The sequence below is a fragment of the Bradysia coprophila genome, unplaced genomic scaffold (genome assembly GCF_014529535.1).
Source record: "Bradysia coprophila strain Holo2 unplaced genomic scaffold, BU_Bcop_v1 contig_732, whole genome shotgun sequence".
In the NCBI taxonomy this organism is placed as follows: domain Eukaryota; kingdom Metazoa; phylum Arthropoda; class Insecta; order Diptera; family Sciaridae; genus Bradysia; species Bradysia coprophila.
In genome coordinates, this window is record NW_023503972.1 from 1,588,548 (window position 1) to 1,601,002 (window position 12,455).

Genomic DNA, 12,455 nt, shown 5'->3' on the forward strand with positions numbered 1-12,455 from the left:
CAAAAAATCCTTATTTTAGCTCAAATGAAATTTTTTATTGAGTTACCGATAGTCACCATGCATTTTTTTACGATAGAGTCCCAATGAAAAAATGACGATCGGCATAACCTACTTGTATGCAACCTTGGTATTGTCATTCAAATGCGCTGCCAAGCACATTAGTTCGATGCTAATGACACCTTTTCTTTAAAATGATGGACACAATATTGCGCCTAACTGAGTGTTTATGTAATATTTTTGTTGTAAATGAATGGAAGAGTCAAATACTACTTTTCCACGCATGTATCGAAAACAATGACATTTGCGTTGTGTTTCCATCATAATTCGTTTTTTTTTTTTATGTTTGTCGATTGTCAATTGCAAAAAGTATAGTGTCCATCTCGTTGCACAAGTTGATTGTTGTAGCACCCGTTCCAATTTTACACACTTAGTGCTACAAATTATAGAAATCGACAGTGCACAATATACATTACTATTGAAGCTTGGCTAGGATTTTGCGTTCTCTCTCTTTTTTGAGAAACGGATAGCGAAAATTGATATGTATGTTATATTGGACCAGTGTTTCAATTTTAGGGAACTCGTGCGAAACTCTAGTGAAAATTAAAATCTAAAAATATCGAAATGAGTTGTGGACTCGTGTCCCGACAAATAATTGTAAATGTATTTCATTCAGTATGAGTACCGACGCTGAAGGGTTTGGTCGAGGCCATTGAGAGTATTTTAATGATATCGATTTAGCCTCTTCCCAAACTTGATAGATAGTGGAACAAATATGAGTTTGTCTCATTCTTTCTTTTAACAGATCTATTGTTGAAGTGAAAGCAAAGCAGTAATATTACAAAATCCACGGAATTTCAGTACATCGTTATACGACACTTCGCGGAACTACCAACTTCTATAGATCAAGTGTCAAATTTGAAATTTTGAGGCTTTAGTGTTAAGATCTACGGCTTAGGATTGTTTGTTTGACTCAAGTCATCTATCGGTACAAACGAAACGCAGTGCCTACTTGGTTTATCGTGATTTCATCAGCTTCCGAATATGCTTCTATTTTCATGCTAGGAGCAGTGCTGTGACCATTGTTGACGGTGTGTCATTGACGTTTGGTGTGTCAATGACGTTTGGTATGTCGAATTAGTTGTCAATTTGATCCAGATAACCTCAATGTGACAATGATCTATTGCAGCGGGTCTTTTTCACAAAATAGAACATTTACGAAAATTTTGTATTTTTGTCAAGTTATATTTTTCTTGTAAATTAGCGTATTATTCGTTTGCTTTTCTCGTCTTTTGTTGCATAGACTGAATAGAAATGTCATTGTGTTGTTGTTGGCCTAGTAGGGAACCAAAACACTAAAATACTCTAAACATCAGAATAGAATTTAAATTGAGGGTTGCAGACAGGGTCGTTTTTTGGGAAAACATTTTCATTAGGTAAAAGCAAAATAAAATGATCGAGTCTGGTTTTTGACAATTGAATTACAATTGTCAAAAACTAGACTCAATCATTTTATTTTGCTTTCATTTTAAATTTTTTTTCGTGAAAATGAAGGGAAAAATGAAAAAAAATTAGAAAATCTGCGAAAATTCAAGAAAATATGAGAAAACGTTTTTTCTCAAAAATAAATCCGGTCTACAACAAGGGCCTTTTTTAAGGAAATTAAATTTCCAAAAATTCTCAAATTTTTCCATCACTTTTCGTCATTTCATCTAAAAACACAACAGATTGCATCGTAAATGTTGTTTTTACTGCCTTTTTAGTTGTTTTTCATGTCTTTGAGTTTAACTGATTACTTTGGAATGAAAACAAAATTTGGAAATTTTAAGAATTTTTGTGAAATTTTGGAAATTTCTGGAAATTAAATTCCTTAAAATAGGCCCTGTCTTCAACTGTCATTCACACACTAGGGGTTCGAAAAACGTTGAATAAAATCAGGGATGCATTTCTGAATTTTTTCTTCAGTAGAATCGTTACAGTAGATACTGTTTGAATTACATGTCGGGACGAGTCTCTAAAAATGTTTCCTTTTTATCAGACACTACCACCGTGACATGGTGGCACCTTTTGTCTAGATTTACTTTTGTGATAATTTAATGTTTTTAGTATTTTCTTTTAGTAACATTGCATTTAAAATTACGTCTATTTCATTTAGCAACTTATTTTTATCAATCAATTTCAACATTTTTAGCTTGAGAGTATACTTAACAATATTTTGAGCACTAGGATCGACAATTTATTAATTTGGAAGAATAATTTAAGGTTTCTTTACAGGGTGAAGATAGCTAAAAGTTTATAGTTTCAGTATAAAAAATGTTTTTTTCGGTATACTTAAAAAGTCAAGTAAATTTAAATATTTCTAAAATATCAACTTTTGTTTTAAATGTTTTATAATAATGATGTGTGGATAAACATTGTGCGATAGTTATATTAGAATATTTCCATTTCATTCAAATCAAAAACTACCCTGAGATCAAGGAAAACACAACGAACAAACAAGTACATATATGAACAGTTCTAGCTTAATCGGATAGACCAGCTATCGTTCAATAGTTAAATGTAAATTTATAGTAAAGTCTTCTTCATCTTCTTTTCTACTAAATAAAAATTGTAAATCTGAATTTAAACAGACCTTTAAGTAGATATGCCCTGTAATTATTAGATAAAGTGAGATCTGCGATCACACTAACATTGTTAACGCATTCAATTTTTTTTTGTTAAATCTATCGATCATCATTTAGACCAGCCAAATAATGATGTTGATTATGTTAAAATTTTCAGTGTTGCAAGCGACCTAATGCGGTCATACTTAATCGCAACATTTTCTTTTAGTTTGCAGTTTCTTGAATAAAACATTTTTACAATAGCGGGACGTAAGCCGCCCCTTTACATGCATATATTAAATACAGTCACTTTTCAATATTTTCCTAAATGTTTCATAATTTTCCAAAAAAAGGGGAAATTTTTAGGAAAATGTGAGAAAATCTAGGAAATTTTTGGAAAATCTAAAGGGAAAATTCGGGGAAATGTTTTCCTAAAAATAGTCCCTTAAGTGGTATGTGGAGAAATATTTTTAGATCGATACATAAACACCAAGAATCATTACTTTGAACAAAGACACAATTTCATACAGACAATAATTTTGCCTTAATCCAACGCACTTCAAGCAAACGGAAAAGTGCTTCGAGTGACAGCTGCCAAATAGAGTACTACTTCGCATGAAAAATGTTTCCAGATTTTTTTACAGTACCAACATTTGTCTGATACACTGTCCCGTTTCAGTACGCTATTTAGAGTACCGCTCATGCTTGAAGTGCGCTGCTCAATCAGATTTCGAACTTTCTACGCCAAAACATGGTGACCGACTAGGGTTGACTTATTTATGCTTGAAAGCATAATTTGGTAGTAATTTGACCATTTAAACGCGTTTCACTTAACCAGTATATGGGAGCCATAAGGACAATTGGATTTTGCGGAGCAATGCCCTCCATGAAATGAGAGGATTGTTTTAACTCAATGCGGAGTAGCGACCAAATCAGATTTGTAACATTGACTTTGGTCCGGTTATGTTCAGAAAAATTATCTAGCCTGTCATGGGCAAAACGAAAGTCGTCGCCTCTGCACTTCTTCACATTACACTGAAATTCGTCTATAAAATGCCGACTGCCAAAGCACCTAGCAGGGTAATAGAGATTTTTACACGTCAAATAGAGTAGTATTTTGATACCAATTATACCATTAGCAGCCTTAATGGTAATTTTGCAATGACAATAAGAAAAAAAAGGTATGGAAATATTGGTATACCTCGATTGAAGTTCTACTTTATCTTTTTCTATTACCCTAGGTGCTTTGCGACTGCTCAATCAGTAGAATATGGAATTTGTTCAATGTTTGGCCGCATTTTAGTATAGCGCTGCCGTCAAGTCACATCAAACTTTACAAAACTATTCACAACGATTTTCCGATTATTTTAATATTTCCTATATTCTTTCAACTGGTCGATAGTAATTTCTACAACAATTCCGAAGGAAACGTCACAATTTTCCGTTATATTGCCAATAAAAGCGTTAAATTACTCAAAAGCAATAAATTCGCACACAAAACCAAATAAAAATTTCTCCATAACTTCGAATATTTTTCGTAAATAAAAATCCAATCAAATTGGAATGTTTCGGCCATAAAAAATATGGAGAAAAAAATTATCAATTTGACTTGATTTAAGAAGTGTATTTTCCTTCTGTTATTTTTATTTGCATTAGGTGTCGGTTCACTTCCCGATTTCCATTATTTTACAAAAAAAAAATTATAAAATCGATTTCACATGATTGTGTCTAAATCGATAGGAACAGCATTCGCTAGGCATGCACAGATTTTGTCAAACGTCCACAGATATATGAGGTGAACGTAAATCTACGGGTAAGGCCGTTTCATAAAAACAGATGTATATTAAATTTCGTTTGTTGATGTTGTTAACAGCTAGTATAAAAGTTAGATTATAAAGGTCTGCTAACTTTCCTTTATAACGTTTTCATCCGAAATAAAATTGACGCCGTAAGTGCGCCTCAGAATTCAAATTTTAAGTGAACAAGTTAACCGAAAAACAAAGATGAGTACACAGTGGAAAATTGAAATATCATTGCATATAATTGAAAAATATTGACAAAACACGAATGAGGCATCTGTCATATATGTTTCATGCTTGATGTAAATCTGATGAAAGCGCCTATTTTCCAATGAAAGTATAAACCAGGTATGGTCTGTTCATACAAACCGGAGGACATGGAGATTTCATATAAACAAACTCACCTCCCATGAGAGGTGAGTTTGTTTATATGAAATCGCTGTGTCCTCCGCTACATACAACGTTTGACATTCGACCATACCTTGTGTTGACGTTCATTGCTATTTTCGGGCATTTTTTATGCGTTTTGCCAAGACCTACGAATTTTGTACTAGCCTTATGTTTCAACGCTCCCCAATAAATGAGAAAGGAGGAGATTTAACGCTGCGCTGTGGAAACTGTCAAGAAATATTAATTTTTTGCTGTAAGTAGGCGTGTCTCATCTATAGGTTTGTTCCAAATAACTGTAAACGCGAACTTTGACAACCCGAACCCCGACGATTTCATCCACAGACAACATAACCTTTGTTTTTTGCAAAAATTGCGCCGTATACTTATAGTGACAGCTTTGAAAAATTTGTAAGCTTAAGTCTTTTCCTTAGACTCCATAAAGATGAGTTAAGTATAGTTTCTACTTAAAAAGAGCACTCCGTTTAGCCTCCGCTTACATGACAGTTGTAAAAAAGAACAAAGAAACTAAACAAAGAAATAAATTCAATTTCCACTCCGTTTGCGTGACAGTTCTTTTGTTCTATTTTACAACTGTCATGTAGACGGAGACTAAACGGAGTGCTATTTTTAAGTGGAAACTATACTTTACACAGTTCGTGAAAAATGTCAAAAAATTGCCTGGAAAATTGCTTGAAAAATAGTTCTATGCAAGAGGATTGAGAAATGTTGACATAAAATGTATGAGCCAACTGTCAAATATTATTCATGCTTGATGTAAACCTGATGTAAACCCTCATTTTTCAGGCATTTTGCATTGTCTCGCGAAATGTGTGTGAACTGTACCGTACTAAAATTTTGTTACTTCGAAAAAACTGCACATACCTAACAACCTAACCCGCATACTCTACATTATACCGATACATATGGTTGAAATTTTACAGCATGCTTCCTGTGTTCGGTTTTTGGGCTTCACGGTTTCACACACTGTGAATTGGATAGTCATCATGATGGTTCAGTATTTATGTTTTATTCTATTTCTTTGAATACATTTATACCTAGGAGCATGGCTGGCTATATATTTTAATAATATTTATTTTATGGTTATGGATTGGCTGTGTGCTGTAGGCCGCAGAAACAAATATTTTATGTATTTCCGACCTATATATGACGATATGTACGAATGGCGTTTTTTTTAAAACATTTCTATTCTTTATTAAAATTAATATTTATTGCCCAATAACTTATTGCCTTTCGTTCCGTTGTGGTATCTTATTGGCAATCGAATTCTGGTATATATACATTTTTCAGGGAACAAATCTTGCTGACTCTTAGTGAAACAAAACGTTTCATTCTTGCTGGAATGGAAATTCTGTAAAACATTTTTGAGGATAGATAAAAATGTATATACATCACATCGTACAACAACATTGATTTTCATTTACACCGATGCCGACGCGAGTTGAATGAGACCGGTAATTATTTTCGATTTCAGAGACGACATAACATTTTACAAAATGCTCTGATCTGGTGAATCATAAACGAAATGAAGCTGCCACAAAGTTGGTTCTAACCAATTTGTTCTTGTTCTGACACTTTGGACAGCAAATTTCTCCTCCATCAATTCAGCACAATTTAAGGACTTTCTTGTCCCTGTGCCGTTGTGCCTTTGCCACACAATATGAGTGCGGTCTCCACGAAATTGCCAATTTCTATACTATTTGACAGTTAAAGTGTCAAGTAAATATTGGGAAATATCCTTTCATCTTGGTACATTCAGGACTGACCTATCTTTACTTGTACATTTGGGACTAAACCCATCTTTCCCGTTTGTCTTTTATTAATTCATTGAAAAGCAATACGCTCTCTAGCAAACAAACTTCGTTTTGACGCTGTCAATATACCAATTTATTACTTTGTTCGTAGAATCCTACACCGTTGACTAATTTCTGATTTCACATGTAAAATGCAAAGACTACGTTGCATTTTTACCATCTTAATAAATATAGTTAGGTTGAGCCTCAACCGTTGAGGGCATTGCGAAACGTCAAACTGAATTATTGAAATATTGGCGACGTGAAGACAAATGTGGCTATTACTCAGAAGAATGGGATGCTTTGAAATGAGTTGCTGCGGTTGTTAAGCACAAAACTGTAGACACCTCACCATTTACATGAAGCTACCTGCTATCGCTACTCAATGAAATCCCCATAATTAATTGAAAAAATAGCAAACGAATTATCATATGTACAGTACACCGTATACATTGTAGGCGATGAATGTTAGCTTTCGTTCGTAAACTGTAATGATAGTTTTAGCATTTGAACCGGAATATCGTGTTTTAAAACCGTTTACATAAAAAGCTTTGTGGCCATACAGCGCACAAATATGGTATACAAGTTCAAACAGTTTTATCTCCATAATCCACATAATTACGTCATTAGCTCCAATAAATTCCGAGGAAAGTTCACTTTTGGCCGCACATTATTTTCGTATATTTGAAAATGCACGGAGAAATGTTGACGATAATAATGTTGAATGAATGAATGGCTCGAAATGTTTTATGTATAAATAGATGTGAGTGAAGAAGGATATGTTATGTGCATGTTACGTACCCAAATGCAATTTCTAATTGTAGGAACTTTTCATATGATGCCATATATCTATAGTCAATGGTATGAGGTAATGGTATATTATTATGTAGTTAGCAGGCAGTCAGCTAACGACTATCAGGTGGGTGGGTGGGTGTATTGTTATTTTGGTATTGGTTTTTACTTTATCTGTTCGTGTTTATTTGTCATTTTCTGTTTAACTGTAATTTGATTTCGTTGAATGTTTGTTTTAACTGATTCGGAGGCGGTCACATTTTAAACGTGTTGAATACAAACAACATTAACGTTCGAATCGACATATTCGCTATGAGTAGGACAAATGGGGAAATTGTTTTTGGGGTGCGGAACTTATCTTTCGCTGGATACTTGAATTTGTTTTAGCGAATTTTTAGCGAGAATATGCAAGACTTAGAATATGAACGTTAAAATGATCTTACGCGTAAGGCCCATAGATTTTCCTCTGTGAATATGACGACAAGCATCAAAATCCGATTAATCATCATAGTACGCAATATCTTTGCGTGAGATATTTAGCATTAGTGTGGACAAGGATTAGGGTGCTGCGTGATGGAAACACCTCTCAAATGTCTTAATGAAACGATACAAAATGTAACTGTAATGGGATAAATGACTAAATGGCAAAAAGGTCTACAGGCAGAAGTAGTAAGTAGAATATATCGGGGTAATAAAGAAAATCTCCCATGGATGGCCATGGATTCCACTTGAGGAATGAAAACGTAAGTTATTCAAGACAAGATCGATAAAAAAATCAAGTAAATTCGAAACACTATTATAATGAAAGCGACTTCGGGTCATTTGAAACGTCGAAATTAAAGACTATTGAGATTTCTACAAATCCTTCAACCCAAGGTCAACACACTCATAATTACAGTCAATGTAAAATTTGAAATATAAATTTATATTCACTTGAGTAGTAACTAGTGCCCAACAGGTGGCGTGCAGTAACGCTATCTGTTAAAATATTCAGAGAAAAGACAAGCAGCGCGACAAAACGACGTACGCAAAAATATACGACACAACAACACCAAATGCTAAATTTTTCTGGACTGGCAACTTTTAATTTGATTCGGCTTTCGCTCCGGTCAATCGACCAATCACCAACTTGTCAGAGTTTGTAATCATATCAAAGAAGCACTTAGTAAGAAACACTCGACCGGCATGGTGACCTTCGACATTGAAAAAGCATTCGATAGTGTATGGCACAAAGGTCTTTAACATAAATTGTTTGTTCTCAAATTTCCATTGTATCTGATAAAGATCATTGAATCATTCCTACACAAGCGATCGTTTTACGTATCAATCAATGATCATAAATCCAATGTTTTCCTGATTCTTGCTGGAGTTCCCCAAGGTAGCGTTCTCAGCCCCACTCTTTACAATATCTTTACTTCGGACCTGAAAATCACCAAAAGCGAAAAAGCATTCTTTGCAGACGACACTGCCCTATACAAGTCCGCGAAATCTCCAGCAAAAATCGTTAAAAGCCTGAACACGGCCAGTAAACAACTCACCGAATTCACCACCAAGTGGAAAATTAAACTGAATGACTCCAAAACAAATGCCATCTTCTTCACTAGAAGAAGAGCTCAAAAGTGGCTCCCTTCCACTGGTATTACGGTCCGGAATACTGAGATTGCATGGAAAAACTCTCTCAAGTATCTGGGAGTCACCCTGGACAAAACACTCACGTTCAGGTCACACATTGACAATGTACAGGTCAAATCGTTGAAACTTCTCGGGGCATTGTACCCCATTTTGAACAAAAGATCCAAATTAAATACGACCAACAAAATTCGTGTCTTTAGAGCAATCATACAAAGTTGCCTACTATCAGCATGCCCAGTGTGGGGACGTTGCGACATAAGCCATATTCAAAAACTTCAAACTATACAAAACAAATGCCTTAAGATAATTCTGAATCTACCACATTATCATGAAACTACAGACTTGCATAGACTCGCCTCTATCCCAACCATTACCGAACAAATTGCGAAAATTTCCCAAAAATTTCTAAACAAACTAATCTTCTCTGAAAATCCAATTATCAGAAATCTCACTGAACAATTGAATCCTGTGTAAATAGCCATGTAAATATGAATAGAAGTAATAACACGAAAAATTAGGAAATAATAAATATAAAATTCATTGGAAGTTTTTTGAAAATTTTCTTCTGCCCAAATTAAATCAAATAATTTCGCCAATAGTAATTGAAAACCAATTGTAACATCATCAGTATGAAAAGCTTAAACCACAAACTAGCTGAGCACTATCCATTGAATCTAAACATTGTAAAACCAAATGTAACAATTGCATAAATAAATAAATAAATATAAAAAAAAAAAAAAAAAAAAAATTGAAATTGAAATCTTTGATGCGAATGACGACTCATATGATTTTATGAATGAAATAAAGAGTTGCCATAACATAAAAATGTGACGTTTGCTGTTGTTGTGGTGAACAACGGAAATAACCAAGGTAAATATAGTGAGGAGGTAATGCCACTCAGACGTGCGGCCTAGCACATAAGTTCGATGCCACTGACATCTTTTTTTTAGATGGTTGACTACGATTTACTTGTATTTCACAAAAATATTTTCGCTATCTCACAACATATGGCCCGACTTTCTATTCCATTTTTTGCTTTCAACGAAGGTATGAGATGGCGTTTGTACCGAACTTTCGTGCCACCGCACATCTGATTCGGTTATATATGGCATTACCTCCTCACTATATTTACCTTGGAAATAACTCTCTTTTAAAGGGTCTATAGTATAGACCAGGGCCTACTTTTTGGAAACTAATTTCTTGAATTTCTCGAAATTTCTCGAATTTCTTAAAATTTCTCGAATTCGAGAAATTCGAGAAACTTCAAGAAACTCGAGAAATTAGTTTCTTGAAATTTCTTGAATTTCTCGAAGTTTCTCGAATTTCTTGAATTTTCTGGAATTTCTTGAAATTTCTCCAATTTGAGAAAATCAAGAAACTTTGAGAAATTCAGGAAATATTTCTCGAAGTTTCTTGAATTTCTCGAAGTTTCTTGAATTTCTCAAAGTTTCTTGATTTTCTCTAAACGTTTCTAAAAAGTAGGCCCTGCCAGGGCCTACTTTTTGGAAACTAATTTCTTGAATTTCTCGAAATTTCTCGAATTTCTTAAAATTTCTCGAATTCGAGAAATTCGAGAAACTTCAAGAAACTCGAGAAATTAGTTTCTTGAAATTTCTTGAATTTCTCGAAGTTTCTCGAATTTCTTGAATTTTCTGGAATTTCTTGAAATTTCTCCAATTTGAGAAAATCAAGAAACTTTGAGAAATTCAGGAAATATTTCTCGAAGTTTCTTGAATTTCTCGAAGTTTCTTGAATTTCTCAAAGTTTCTTGATTTTCTCTAAACGTTTCTAAAAAGTAGGCCCTGGCAGGGCCTACTTTTTGGAAACTAATTTCTTGAATTTCTCGAAATTTCTCGAATTTCTTAAAATTTCTCGAATTCGAGAAATTCGAGAAACTTCAAGAAACTCGAGAAATTAGTTTCTTGAAATTTCTTGAATTTCTCGAAGTTTCTCGAATTTCTTGAATTTTCTGGAATTTCTTGAAATTTCTCCAATTTGAGAAAATCAAGAAACTTTGAGAAATTCAGGAAATATTTCTCGAAGTTTCTTGAATTTCTCGAAGTTTCTTGAATTTCTCAAAGTTTCTTGATTTTCTCTAAACGTTTCTAAAAAGTAGGCCCTGGTATAGACTCTATACATCATTTTCATGACCTTGTAAACGTCAGACACGGTCCCAGCTGTCAGATATGTCGAAAAATATCGAATGAATTGAAACGAACGATTTTCATGTAAAAACCAGTAAATTGAACGCAGTTAACGTCAATTAATTGAGGCTAAGGACCGTCTTGACGAAAAATTAAGTGAGGTTACGTTGACAAGTACCGTATAATGAAAATAATCTACAGACTGTTAACGAAGAGCGAAGATCAGTTAAATTTAACTGACCTAGAGGGAAATGCTGTTTGGAAACTAAAAGCTCGAATGTGATAGATTTTGTATAATTCTGTTACGCTTCTAGTACATTTCGTCACAAATTTACTATTGTCAGCACTCTACGTTTTGTGAACCAACGACACTACTATGACATGGATATTTTACCAGAGTAAAGCCATATCACCAGAAAACAGAGCACAAAGAGTGAAGCACTGAAGAAGAAAAAATGTGGCGCCTCCTCCACAGGCCATTCCGCCATTCGAATATTTTTCCTAGATGGCAATGTCAATTTATGAACAGAAAAATGATAAGTTGGTTCGTCTGTGGCGATAGAACCAACACAGGCGTACCAATTTATCATTTCTCTGTTTATGAATGAAAGTAAATCAAAACTCAAAGTTCGAATTTTCGAAATACAAATGTTGTAAGCGCCGCGTCGCTTATCATTTCTCTGATTTCTCTTTAACACACAGAAAAAATTTCTGCACTGAAAAAATCAAGGCTGATATAGTGTGGAGGTAATGCCATTCAGAAGTAATGCGCAGCACAAACGTTCGTTGCCAGTGACATCTTTAAAAAAAATATTAAATAAAGATTTTCGCAGTGTCAAAACAGATGTGCCGAATTTCTATTCCATTATTTGTTTTTAACGAAGGGGGAGATGCCGTTTGTATCGAACTTTCGTGACATCTGATTCAGTTATAAATGTCATTACCTCCACACTAAATGAACTTTGGAAAAAATTATGATATCGAAAACGGTGAATCACCAAATGACATTCAAAAAGTGTATTAACAAGAGTAAAATATCGTCTTTATCAAATTTCATTTCAACGTTTAATTTATAGGACTTTTTCATACGATTTATAGTTTTTTTTGTTTTTTGTTTATTTAGTTATTGTTATTCAATTAGGTAACATCGTTAGAATCTTTGGTAACATTAGAAAACACTGATTTAATTGATTGTTTGTTTCATTTAGTCGGAAGAATCACAATAATTTTTTTAATTTTTTTTATTCATCTTAGTATTTCTCATCTAATTTCAATAAATTAACGCAT